The sequence below is a fragment of the Berghia stephanieae genome, chromosome 2 (assembly GCF_034508935.2).
Source record: "Berghia stephanieae isolate SIO BIC M18660-M18661 chromosome 2, UCSD_Bste_1.3, whole genome shotgun sequence".
NCBI classification, from domain to species: Eukaryota; Metazoa; Mollusca; class Gastropoda; order Nudibranchia; family Aeolidiidae; genus Berghia; species Berghia stephanieae.
Genome location: NC_088361.1, coordinates 116,052,765 through 116,066,487, shown reverse-complemented (window position 1 = coordinate 116,066,487; position 13,723 = coordinate 116,052,765). Strand labels below are relative to the sequence as shown.

Here is a 13,723-nt window from a genome sequence, read left to right as displayed (position 1 = left end):
CGATAGTTTAGAGCCAGTTACTAAGTTACCATGCGTCATTACGAGGGAAGTGACGTCACGACTGGTGAAGCGTATTGTGACGTAGGATATTTCTCGAACTGTCAACACTTTTCAATATATGGGCCATTTTGAGCACACTTTGCAATGTGACCAATGACCTCGAGCACAAGAAAAGGAAAGAATATAGATAGTATGCGCCTGGCCAAGGAGTTCACAACATTGCCATCCGGAAGTATAGATAGTATGCAGATGACGTCACTCAGGCCTTTGTTATTGTTTTTGCCATCCGCGTTTGTGAGTTGTTCTCACTAAACTTTATTAACCAGACTATAAAAGTTCATGGTTACACAGAGTTTGTGTGCTGGTCCGTTACATTTCCGGATGGCAATGTTATGAGCTTCTTAGCCAAGCGCATTCTATCTATAACGGACCAACACACACAACTTTGTGTAACCATGATCGTTTATAGTCTGGTTAATACAATTAAGTGAACATTTCTCATAAACGCGGATAGCAAAAAGCAACAACAAAGACCTGAGTGACGTCAACTTCGAACTATCTATAGATCCTCCCCGTTGGCGGTCTAAAAACAATACCAAAGAGCAGAGATATGTTGATTTCATTCAATTTATTGTATATAAATTTCATTCAATTTATTGTTTATAAACAAACAGCTATGTTTGTCTGAGTAGGCTTGAGGGTATGTCACAAATCCCGTATTTTGATTGGTCAAAAATGTACTGGTTAATCAACAGTGAGCTGACCCTATAAACAACAAAATAAACTGACAACAAAGATCGTAGCGTCATTTTCAAATCAGGACGCACATGGCACACGAGCATGTAAATCATTTGACAAGGGGCTGACCCCTACTACTTTTTAACAGTACATATTGATGCTACGCGTTTAAGTAAAATATTCACAACAGCCGCCAGTCAAAGTTAACATAACAACACACAAAGCCGTTTGTAACCTTTATCCTTTATAGTCTGATTGATATAATTTAGAGAGAACTAATCACTAACGGGTTGTCTAAAAAGAATAATTAAGAGCTGAATGACATCAACTTCGATCCTTCTTTTGATACTATGGGTTTAGGTAAAATACAACATCCGCCAGTCGAAATAACGTACCAACACACAAAACTATGTGTAACCTAGATAGAACGTTTACAGTCTATCATTTTGTGAGAACAATAAATCATTAAAATGGCTGTATAAAAACAACATAGAGCTGAGTGACGTCAATTCCGTTCCTTCTATATTAGACTTTATGGGAAACTGACTGAACTCAAGGTGACAGTAGAAAAGCTGTTAAACAGAGCGTAACATTTAGAAGAAGGGGACGATTGATTGCCGTCAATTTACAATAGCAGCAGAGCGGCGACATGAATATCACGCTAAGTGCTGATGACTGGCAAGAATGGTGGGCGTTGACAAAATAAGTTCTTGTAACCAAGGGGATGATCGTGCATGGAAAGATAGTTTAAAAAAAAAAATAAATAAAAAGGAGTATAGTCGGTCGACGAAATGGTTCATTACACTTTAAATCATTTCTACCATCAGAAAAGCAATAAGGAAGCGGTAGGTTATGTAAGTTAGGCCCAAAGTTAGAGTCAATAATAATAATAATAATAATAATAATAATAAAAAAATAAAATAATAATATAATAATAATAATAATAATAATAATAATAAATTACACTTATATAGCACATTTCCCATCTGTACAAGCTCAAGGCGCTTTACGTGATCAATCAATCAACCAATCTCTCTCTCTCTCTCTCTCTCTAAGATATAATAATGTCAATTCGCGTTCTTCTTCTTCATCCTTCAAACATCAACTATTATATATATATATAATATATATATATATATATATATATATATATATATATTTGAATTATCATATTTCTATATTATTGCATAGAAATATGATAATTTAAATGCCCTGTATAAAATTTTATCGAAAGTTTAAGAAACGACACCAAAAACTTGAGTTTACAAATTTCCACAATTTCATTAATTCTTTGTGTGCCCTCCTTTAACTTGGTGTATGGAATTTACTCGCAATGCAATAGTGTGGACAACGTGAATTAAACGTTCAATAAGTTCTTCGGTGAGATTATTACGGGCATCTTAAAAAAATTGAGCTTTTATATAAACGTGCTCAAAGCGCTTTACAGTTGGTCCCTGGTCAACAGCAACATTTAACATGTAGGACGGGACATAACGCCTGTTAGGCGATATTACCATTTTTCGGACAAAGACAACGCTGTTAATAGCCAGGTATTCATTTTACACCTGAGTACGGTGAGAGAATGTGAGTAAAGAGCCTTTTCCAACGACACAACTATGCGCCGAGCGCGAGGCTCGAACCCAGGAACTTCCGATCCGAAAGCGAGTGTCATACCACTAGACCACATAGCCGCACTCTTGGAGAAGCTGGTTTATTAATCATCTCCGTTTTATGATGAGGACCAAGAAGATGTACTTCTTTCTCCAAAGTATCCCACATGTTCTGAATTAACCAGTAGATTTTGACCAATCAAAACATGGAATTTGTGACACATCTTCGCCCGTGTTCGGACAACCATATTGAGTTCTTTTTAACGTGAATGAATATTGACCTCACTCTGATCGTTGTTATTGTTTTTATACCGCCAGATGGGTGACTAGATAGTTATCGCACGACTTTCTCGATCGTAATGATAAATGTTTAAGTTTACACATCGCTTTCTGTGTTCGTTCTATTGATCAGGCGGTAGAACATTGAGTATTTTATTTAGACATCGATAGTAACACCCGTGTAGTTTGCTCTGTTTTCCAATCACTACCATTATTTACATTATGACGACTGTCGACTGATTCGTTAAACTAGATCGTGAGACACTAAGACACGTGATTCTCCACCCTAGTCAAACACATAGAAAACCTTACAGTCTTTATAAATTCTGATTCGTTAAACTTGATCATGAGACAATAAGACACGTGATTCTCCACATTGGGGTCTAAGAGAAAAATGCCCTAAGCAATACTTTACAGTTCCAAAATAAGTCCTATATACATGCGCATATATCACTAAATCATTCTTTAAAAAAATAATAAAGGAAAAACGGGATTTTGACATTCCTGCCAGGATCTATTTAATAATTTAAAAAAAGGAAAGGAGAGAAAAGAAAAGAAAGCAGAAGAAAAAAGAAATAAAGAAAATCCTTGTGGAAAAGGCAGCTCTTCATAAAGCATAGGTTCAAAAACTAAATCAGTGCAACAGGCCCGTCAAAATAAGGCTTATTTATACGAGTGTGTATAAATGGAACTTCTTCGACAACAATCACACTTATTTGGACGTGCCGTTTTGGGTCCATTTCTGTGTCACAGTCTACACCACACCTGTTACTAGCATCATTCAGTCCTACAGCATCAGACACCATCTTTACGCCGATGATACACAGCTATATTTCCCAATTTCTTCTTCCAACTTAATTTATTTCAGACAAGACAAATATCTTTAACTGCGTCTCTCACATCAAACTCTGGATGACCCAAAACAAGCTAAAATTTAATTATGATAAAACTGAATTTATCGTTTTTAGAAAACAGGGAAAGACCATTCTAATGGAAGAACATTTGTGACTCTGTCATTTCCATATCTTTAATTGTAAAAAACCTTGGTTTTTATTTTGATGAATTTCTGAAAATATGATACCATTATAATAAAATGGTTGCCCTGAAAGTACAACCATTATTATGACTTTAATCTAACATGATTAACATGTGTTCAGATCATTTAAAGGATAGGCTGAATTTTTTTCGTCTAGTTAAAACAGGAGAACGAAAGAAATAAAAAATAAATGGGTAATATGTTTGATAGAAATGTCATAGGTAGAGATAACGTATTTGTAAATCTGCAATGAACTCTCAACAACAGGCACATTGGCTACAACTTACGATGGAGTCGAGGGTGTCAATTCCACAGCAATTTGAGCATAAAATAATAATAAAATAAATGATTCCTTTTATATCCACCAGGGAAGTTGTCTTTAGGTCTTTGGAACTGAATTATACCAGCGCAGCCAGATTCCACCGCGCCGCCACAAAGTGAGCTAGGGCGAGGTGATTGGCTCAAGGCTACACAACGCAGCGGCGGGTGAATCAACTCGGTACCTTTTGGGTAGGAAGCAAAGACCGTACCACTGAGCCAAAATATGACCCAACAAAACAAAATCAGATACTACAAGCGAAACAACATACAAAGAAATGGCAAAAACAAAACGCTACAAAACCTTCATTCAGTCTTATCTTGAGCTGAAAGTCAAACCAATGATGTCCATGCCGAATCGAAACTTTTTATCGAAATATCATGGACAACCCCACACTATGACCACGACGAGATGGATGCAATCCACCTCCAATCTTTCCACCCAATTCAATTAGCTATCGAGGACGATATCCATGCCACAGAATTCAATAAGTCAGTTGTGTTGTTTGATAAAAAAAAACAAAACAAAAAAAAAAAAACAAAAACAAAACGGAAAGCCTTGAACAATCCCTATATTAAAGGTAATTATTATTTTATCCGGTTGACCACATTACAAAAAAAAAAAATTGTCGTGGATATATTTTTTAAATATTGTGCTTACAATCAGACTTGCTATTCACACATATTCAATCGATAAAATTATACAGATTTATTATTATGTGTGAAATTCTTTAAAATCTTAGAGTAAAATACCTAGTACACGTCATCTATTTCTTGTTAGGATTTTAAAATGATCATTTTTCCCCCTTATTTGTTAGTTGCTTGTATGCTTATAACATTCGCGACATCAATAGCCTATCTATACTAAAATGTAATATAACGGGATGTCATACTCAGTCGATGGATGATGATTAACAAGAGAAGTTCTGGGATCCATTTTATTTTCAATCTATAATTTATAATATTCAAATTCAGAGGAACAGGAAAGTCGATATAAAATCACTCGCTTTAAAATATGGAAAAAACCGTTTGATTCGAATCCCAAAGGAGACAATGGGATCTTTATTTCAAAATCCCGGTGATTTGACCCATATATATATATATATATATATATATATATATATATATATATATATATATATATACCAAGTCAAAAGTGCAATTTTTTTTCTCAAAATAAATCACTCAAGGAAATGCAATCAGAAACAAAAATTGCGTTGACAAACTAGTACATGGGCCTCATTTGTTGCGCTACCAACTGTTTATTCACGACGATTGGGACTAAACACACACACACACCCACACACACCAGAACAACACATATTCAGATCCTGAATTTAGATAAGAATAAATATCACGATCAGAAGCTGTTGCGTATACACAATCATCAAAAATATCACAGATCAGAAGCTGTTGCGTCCCCCCCCCCCCCCCCCCCACACACACACACACGTTTCCAAACAGAACATAAAATAATATAATTACGAATGTCGTACCTAAGAAAATTAAAAAAAAAAAAAACAAATAAAAAAGAAAAAAAAGGAGGATGTTTCACGGGGCAAGGAGAAATTCGAAGTATAATTTGATGTGCGAGGTCGTATTTTACAAGGATGAATTTACGCTTTAAATTTATGATGATTTCGTTGCCAAAACTTTTTGCATCGGAACCCTCATGGCAAGAAGGTAAAGACTTTAGGTGGAACTTGGCCAGGGGCTTCTTATGGTCTCGCACCACCATATAATGACGTTCTATCCTATGTTCATGTGGGACAGGTGGACAGTCCCACTGATAGCGTTTCAGTTAGACAAGTTCTAGAAACACGCTTGTTAATAGTGTGTCGTGAAAGACAAAGGAAGCCGAGTATTATAAACAGTTAATTGACATCAAAATATAGGGGCCCTGCTTGTAATAATATGCAATAGGTAAGTAGTAAGAAGTAATAATCGTATATATATGACTAGTATTAGTATAATCGTAGTATATGCAGATGAAGGAGTATGTTGTAATGATGATGATGACAATAATAATAATAATAATAATAATAATAATAATAATAATAATAATAATAATAATAATAAATAATAATATAATAATAATAATAATAATGATGATGCGACGATAATAATAATAATAATAATAATAATAATAATAATAATAATATAATAATAATAATAATTATTATTATTATTATTATTATTATTATTATATGAAACTAAAATTGACGGATATACCTGAGACCTAACTGCAATGCGTATTCATGATCCAAATAATCAGGCTAGCTAATTGATGGAAACCACAGGTACCGAGTCATACACACACATAGTCCATTATCTCACAAAAACACTTTGTGTATCAAAGAAGAATAGGACAGAGGAACAAAGCCTCCAATAAAATCGATAACTATTGATCTCAATCATTTATGAATTCCGAGTTTCCCCGATAAGGGGGGAACAAATTTGCCAGAACATACGGGAATGGGATTACAAATGATAGGATTGAACTGGAACCCACTTTTTTACACAATGGATGAAATGGGCGAAATGGGTGTGGGAGAGGGTGGGTGGCGGTGTGTGACAATCAATTTAGATGTTTTGAATTTCGGGTAAACATGATGTCTCTGAAAGAACTGGACATGCGGCTATGTGGTCTAGTGGTATGACACTCGCTTTCGGATCAGAAGGTCCTGGGCTCGAGCCTCGCACTCGGCGTATAGTTGAGTCCTTGGAAAAGGCTCTTTACTCACATTCTCTCACCGTACTGCAGGAGTAGAATGAGTACCTGGCCGTTAACAGCGTTGTCTTTGTCAGAAAAATTGTAATATCGCCAAACAGGCGTCACGTCCCATCCTACATGTTAAATGTTGCTGTTGACCAGGGACCCCTTGTAAAGCGCTTTGAGCACATTTAGTGGATATTGCGCTTTATAAAGCTAAAAAAAAAGACATAAAGAAAATAAAAGCTGACAGAAAGGTGATAGTTGCAGAGTGTCCAGCAAAATTTTAGAGTCAAAATTACGACCTTGAAACAGAATATGCGACCAGACCACGGAAAATAAATTATGAGACAGAGAGTGGAGGGAGGAAGTAAATAAAGTAAATAATATACAGAAATACTTTTTCTTCCTAAAAAGTCTCTTCGTATGATATGCCAGTTTCAACATATAATATGCAAAGTAGTCAAAGAAGTAATGACAGTTTTAGTGGTGTTAATGAAGCTGTAGTATCAGGTAGCCGTTGTGGTGTTAGTAGTAGTAGTAGTAGTAGTAGTAGTAGTAGTAGTAGTAGTAGTAGTAGTAGTAGTAGAAGTAGTAGTAACAGTAGTACTAGTAGAATAGAAGTAGTAGTAGTAGTAGTAGTAGTAGTAGTAGTAGTAGTAGTAGTAGTAGTAGTAGTAGTAGTAGTAGTAGTAGTTGTAGTAGTAGTCGTATACGAACCACCAATACTACAACAATCGTCATTATTCCTACCACCACATCATCATCCCTACCACCACTACAACATACGAGGGCTCTTTCAGAAATAACAGAAAAATGCCCATTGCTCAGCAACCAGTGGAGATTTTTAAATTCTGTAAACGACATGATATTCCTTATTTCCTTACGGATATTCCCAGAAATTATGAAGTGCATCGTTTTGCACAATGAATTTCTAGACGATTTTAAAGATGGCGGCCCACCTTGAAACTTGGTCAAAGGAGGAAATCAGAGCTGTCATACGTTTTTTGAACGCCAAAAGTCTGAATCCTACCGAAATTCATAAAGAACTTCAGAGTGTATATGGTGAGCATGTTATAAGCCGTACACAAGTCTATCACTGGTAATTTGTTTGAAGCCGGCCATTCCGACTTGACAGACAGGGAAGGGAGAGGGCGTTCGATAACTGCGACGTCAGAAGACAATGTGAAGCGAGTTGATGAGCTTATTCGTCAAGACAGGAGGTTGAAACTTCATGAAATCGCAAGCAGTCTTGAAATTTCGGAAACTTCTGCCCATAGAATTGTATTTGATGAACTTGGCTACAAAAAAGTCAGCGCAAGATGGTTCCTAAGCAATTGACAGACAATCATAAAAAACAAAGATTGGACATCTGCAGGGAACTTTTGAGAAGAAGCAAGAGCTCACGCAGGGTTCACGGGCATACTGCCAACGCCGGCGGAGACTTTCTAGGGTACGATGTGACTTTTCTTGACAGCATAGTCACCGGTGATGAGACTTGGTTGCACCATTGCACCCCAGAAACAAAGCAAGATTCGATGACATGGAAACATCCATCCTCACCTGTCGCGAAGAAATTCAAAGTCATGCGGTCAGCAAAGAAAATAATGGGAACTGTTTTCTGGGACAGTCGTGGTGTTATTCTGTTCGAAACCTTACAACCTGGAGAAACAATCAATGCTGCAAGGTACTGCCAAACTCTTGACAAGCTTAGGGAGCCATTCGCAGAAAGCGCCCAGGGCAGTTGACCAACGGGGTCATTTTGCAACACGACAACACTACACCCCACACAGCACGAGTGACGCAAGGTTGGCTAGAGAAATATGGATGGGAGATTTTGCCACACCCACCACACAGTCCAGACCTCGCACCATCTGATTATCACCTCTTTGGGCCACTGAAACGTGAGCTGGCAGGAAAGCGCTTTGGTGTCGATGAAGAGCTTGTTGACCATGTGCGGAAATGGCTACAAAACCTTGACGGAAATTTCTTCCGAGAGAGTATCTATTCCATGGTGCGGCGTTGGCAGAAGTGTGTCGACAGACTTGGCTGTTACGTAGAGAAATGAAGGACGAGTCAAGGTATGAACACGTGCAAGAATTTTGTTGATAGCATAAAAAACGCGGATTTTACTAATTATGAAAGAGCCCTCGTATAATATGTCGTTGCACTGTCATGTAAGCTCAAGTCTTTGCACGTTTTTTATATAAAATAATAACATGGGATTTAATCCTAACCTCATAAATACTTAGGTAAGACTGCAATTCAATTAGTTGTATGTTTGTGTTAGCCATCCTACACATTTCAATCTGGACAGGAGTGCTTGGAATTTGCTTGTCACCAACAGTAACATGTTTTATATCCAGAGACGCCAACTTAAAATTTGGCTCACAGGAATTTCAGACACCACTCAGAGGAATTTTAATGCTGAAAGAGGAATTTCCGCAAACAAGAAAAGGGAATTCGGATGGTATTTTTATACATCCTATAACTCTTAAGTGATAACTGATTAGAACTATATGATAAGTAAACACAATGCCAAATACCATCCAATTTTAACCAACGCAATAAGCATGTATTAAATGAACTTACAAGTTAACAAAGTAATAATATTGTGAACCAGGTTTAATAAGTCAGTCTATGAATTCTGGTTAATCAGTCTTATTATTTACCCGATTATATTTCTTTCAATATTTCTACATGAAAAGAAAACTCTAAAAAAAACAAAACAAATAAAAACACACAAAAACTCGAGCTTTTATATAGCGCAATATACAATAAATGCACTCAAAGCGCTTTACACAGGGCTCATGACCAACAGCAACACGTTACATGCAAAAGGAGACATGACGCCTGTTAAACGACATTACAATTTTATTCAGACAGAGCGAACACTGTTTACGACTAGGTACTCATTTTACACCTGAGTAAGGTGAGAGAATGTGAGTAGAGAACCTTTTCCGGGACTCAACTATGCATTGAACGAGGCTCGAACCAAGGACCTTCCAATCCGAAAGTGAGTGTCATTCCACAAGATCACATAGCCGCACTCTATGATAAGAGAAAAGACTATCAAATTTTAAATAGAATTTCAGATGTCATAAATAGTAAGGTACGAGGTTGATGTGGTGAAAGAGATATGACAATGTGGTGGCAAAGGCAATTGTGGTACTGATAGCGCAAAATCAATTAAATTTGCTGAAAGAGCTTTAAAAATACTCATCCTATACCTGAATATAGTGAGAAAATGTGAATAAAAAACCTTTCCCAAGACCTCAACTATTCATCCTCCCCTAAAAAATGAAACGTTTAACAACAGGCCAAAAGCCGAATCAAAAACATGCAAAATAAGCACCATTTCAAAAGAGAATTTCACAATAAAGTGGTGAATGGTTTATGAAAAGTCGCCTGTATTTCTTCCTATATGTAATGGGAGATTAGGGACAACTTCAAATCTCATTGATTCAATGTTTGGCATTTTATTGGGAATTGTCAAACATCAGTTCAAACAACATAAGATTGTCTGTTATTATAAATATTATTATTATAACTATTGTAACTATTTTTATGAGTATGATTATTATTATACTCATTATCATCATTATTTCAAGTAAGCCTCTAAATCTATATTTTGGCAAATTAGGATTGAGAGAAACTTACACACTTGGAAAATATCATAAAATGACTTCGAAAACTACAATAAATTTTTATAATTGAAGAAAATCATTCATATGCATTCATATTTTCATAGATACTCACAATAACTCAACAGGGTGTTTGAATCCAACTTCTTATACAATCCAGTGGCATTTTTGAAAAATGTCCATCACAATATCTAGACAAAAAGCAAAACAAAACGACAAATAAATAAATAAAATTGACCATAATAAAAAAAAAAAACCCATAATAAATTAAACCAAACAAATGATAAAAAAAAAAGAAATCAACAAAGGCAAATTTCTAAAATAAGTTAAAACGACCCATTGAATAATATTATTATGCCAATGCATTTATAAGCATTATTCAGATAACACGACTTAAGAACAAAAATGAAAAGAAAATGAATGAATCCCATTGTCTGCTATGTGTTGCAATAAACAATGTTGAATAAAAGAGAGCACAGATAAATATGTAGACACTATACTTTATTTGGGAACATCAAGCCAGTGTTTCTGCAATAAAGTGTTATATTTCTTGCTCAACACACTAGTTTTGGGTAACAGTTCCAGACTCCAGTCACTCATATGCAATCTGCTTTCTCGTCTTGCTGTTCTTTTGTCATTTTTGCTCTTGAAGTTAGGAAGCAAAATCCCCTCCTCTGTACGCTTAAACCAGATCTACTACTGCGAGAATTTGGTAGTACTATGGATTTTTGGCTCCAAATCGATATATATCTTTATTTCATTAAAACTTCTTGAAAACAAAGTTTTGTTGCCGTAGCTAGTCCATAAAGGGAGTTAAAAGCAATATTCCAACATATTAATGACAAATTGGTAATTTTTACAAGTATCTAATACAACTCTCTAATATGTTAAAAACTCTGAAAACTACGAATTTTTCCAAGTCCAGGTTGGCAGGTCTGGCTTAAGCAATCTTACATTCCTAAATGGATCCCCAATCATGTAGTACAGAGGAGTGTTGGGAAGAGAATATAAACTATCAAGGGCATTTTATTTGCACTCTTTATATCATGAAAAACATGAAACAACAGGAAAATTAATGAAAAGGCACTAAGTTATTAATAACCAGAAATAAAAGATGTAAAGAAGTGACAGAAGACAATAGAGAATAAACACTTTCGCGGCAATGGTGAGTTAAACCCTAGACCTGACTATTAAGAATGCTTTTAAAAAAAGTAGTTTTAAGCATTGAGATGATTGAGTTAGCTTCTATATAGCTGAATATCAATTAAGAGAAGTGAGAGGAGAGACACTTATGCCTATAAAGAGGAGAGATTAAAGGAGTAGAGAAGTCCAGAAGAAAATAGAGAATAACAACTTTTGCTGCAATGAGAGTTAACCATAGACCAGACTGGAAAAGCATAAATTTGCTTGAAGAATGCTCTGCTGTCAGCACCATACTCCGCTCTAAAAAAAAAAAGTTGTTTTAAACTTAGTTTCTATCTTGAATCCCTTTTACAATTCCTTGCGGTCAGAGGGTAACACAAAAGTACAGCAAAAGTTAATTGGTGGGTTTGCTATGAGCTTTATTCTCAACACAAACCTATAACACATATACAATTAAGTAAGCACTGATATGAGGTGAATTTCAATTCTGAGAAGTGAGAGGAGCAGATACTTATTTTTATAATGACATGAAATAGAAGGAGTAGAGAATGCCAGATGACATTAGAGATTAAAAACTATCTCAGTGATGGAGATTTGAACCCTGTATCCGAATCCCCATCGCTGACAAAAAAGGTGATTATACTCTATTGTCTTCTGGTACTTATCTACTCCATTTCGATTATTATCATGGACACTGTGATTATAACTTCTGATTTTGAGAAAGATTTTTTCCCCCCCGTTTCTTTTTTTTCCTTTTCTTGTTTTTTTTTTTTTGGGGGGGGGGGGGGTGCTCTTGATTATATTGTCATCTCTGATCATTTGGTTTGTCTTGATCGTAATTACTTACTTATATCTAATTAACTTATTTTGTTTAGTCATTCATCAATATTTTGTCTGATTATTTGATTTGTTTCTAAGCAAGATTTTCTTTTCTTTCTTCTTTTTCAATGCCTTAATTATACATTTGTTCTGTTTCTGAGCAACAGTTATTGAAACTTGTTAATTACCTGGAACGGAAGTGTGTGTGAAGATTTGCGTGGTTGTTTTGAATGTACTGACTGGAATGTTTTTATCGAATCATGTGATAGTGTGGATGAGCTGAATGACTGTGTGAGTGAGTGTTTAAAACTGTGTGAATAGCTGGTGTGTTGTAAAAAAATAAATAAGATATTATCCTAACAACAAGCCTTGGATAACAAAAGATCTAAAACTTCTTTTAAACAAAAAAAAAAAAAAATAAAAAACCTCTTTACCAGTGGAAACAAAAAATATCTTTAAAAAAAACAAAAAGAGATAAAGAGAGTAATATCTAGTTGTAGAGACAAGTAGAAAAATAAAATTGAAAAATGCTTTTCTTCTATAAAGGATACATGGCGGGGTCATAAAACTGCTGTCAACAATAATCCAAAGCCCACGATTATACCAGAATACATCGAAACTGAAATTCTAAACAAATTTTATTCATGCTTCGACACAGCAAACAAATTTAATTTTGAAAATGTAAAACATAAATTAGACAGGAAGATGAAATGACTACTGAGGTCAGTGAAGAAGAAATGAGATTTATATTTTCGAAACTGAACGAGAAGAAGGCTGCTGGGTCGGATGGGTTGAAAAGAAAATCATTAAAAGAATGTGCCCATCGGCTTTCCCCCATTTATGCACATATTTTTATCTTGCTCAGAAACAGAACAAATAAATAATCAGAGACAAAATAGGAAAAGGTAGGGAAGGGGGAAGAGGGCAGATTCAAACTAACGAAGCTTAAGAGAAGATATCGAAAGGTGGTTTAACTACTGGGCTCTACAGTCACAAAAGCCTACGTAAGTTTCCTTTAAAAAAGACTTGAGTATGGAGTGATAGTGATATATTAATAATAATATAGACCTGTAAATGAGCTCTATAAAAATTGACTGAAACTGATTCTCTTCGTAATACATCGTAGCGGAAAAATCCAAAGAATCGAAATGAATATTAAACAGCAAGCTCGCTTGAGCAAAACAATGGCAGAAAACAAATTTCCGTGGGAATTAATTAGGCTACTTACCATTGTTCGTTATAATTAGGTACCCAATCAGTGAAGAAACTAGAAACTGTCAACCAGTTTGTTTACAATGTGAGGCAATCGAAATGTACTCTAACAATCCCTAACTTTCGAATTTATGGTGTCTATATAACGCACTTCCGGCTTTCGCATTTTAATTTTTTCATACTTTTACTTCCCTCCAGGTAAATGTGGTCA

The 13,723-nt window shown here is 35.4% G+C and overlaps 1 protein-coding gene across 2 annotated transcripts in view; it reads right to left on the bottom strand.

Moving 5' to 3' along the window:
* LOC144966333 (alpha-1,6-mannosyl-glycoprotein 2-beta-N-acetylglucosaminyltransferase-like) overlaps nt 1-13,723 on the bottom strand; it is a 78,321-nt gene that overhangs the window by 61,850 nt on the left and 2,748 nt on the right. For both annotated transcript variants that reach the window (XM_078902645.1, XM_078902644.1), the window contains exon 2: nt 10,454-10,529. The gene's annotated coding sequence lies outside the window, so the exon portion shown is untranslated. The remainder of the gene's footprint in view (nt 1-10,453; nt 10,530-13,723) is intronic.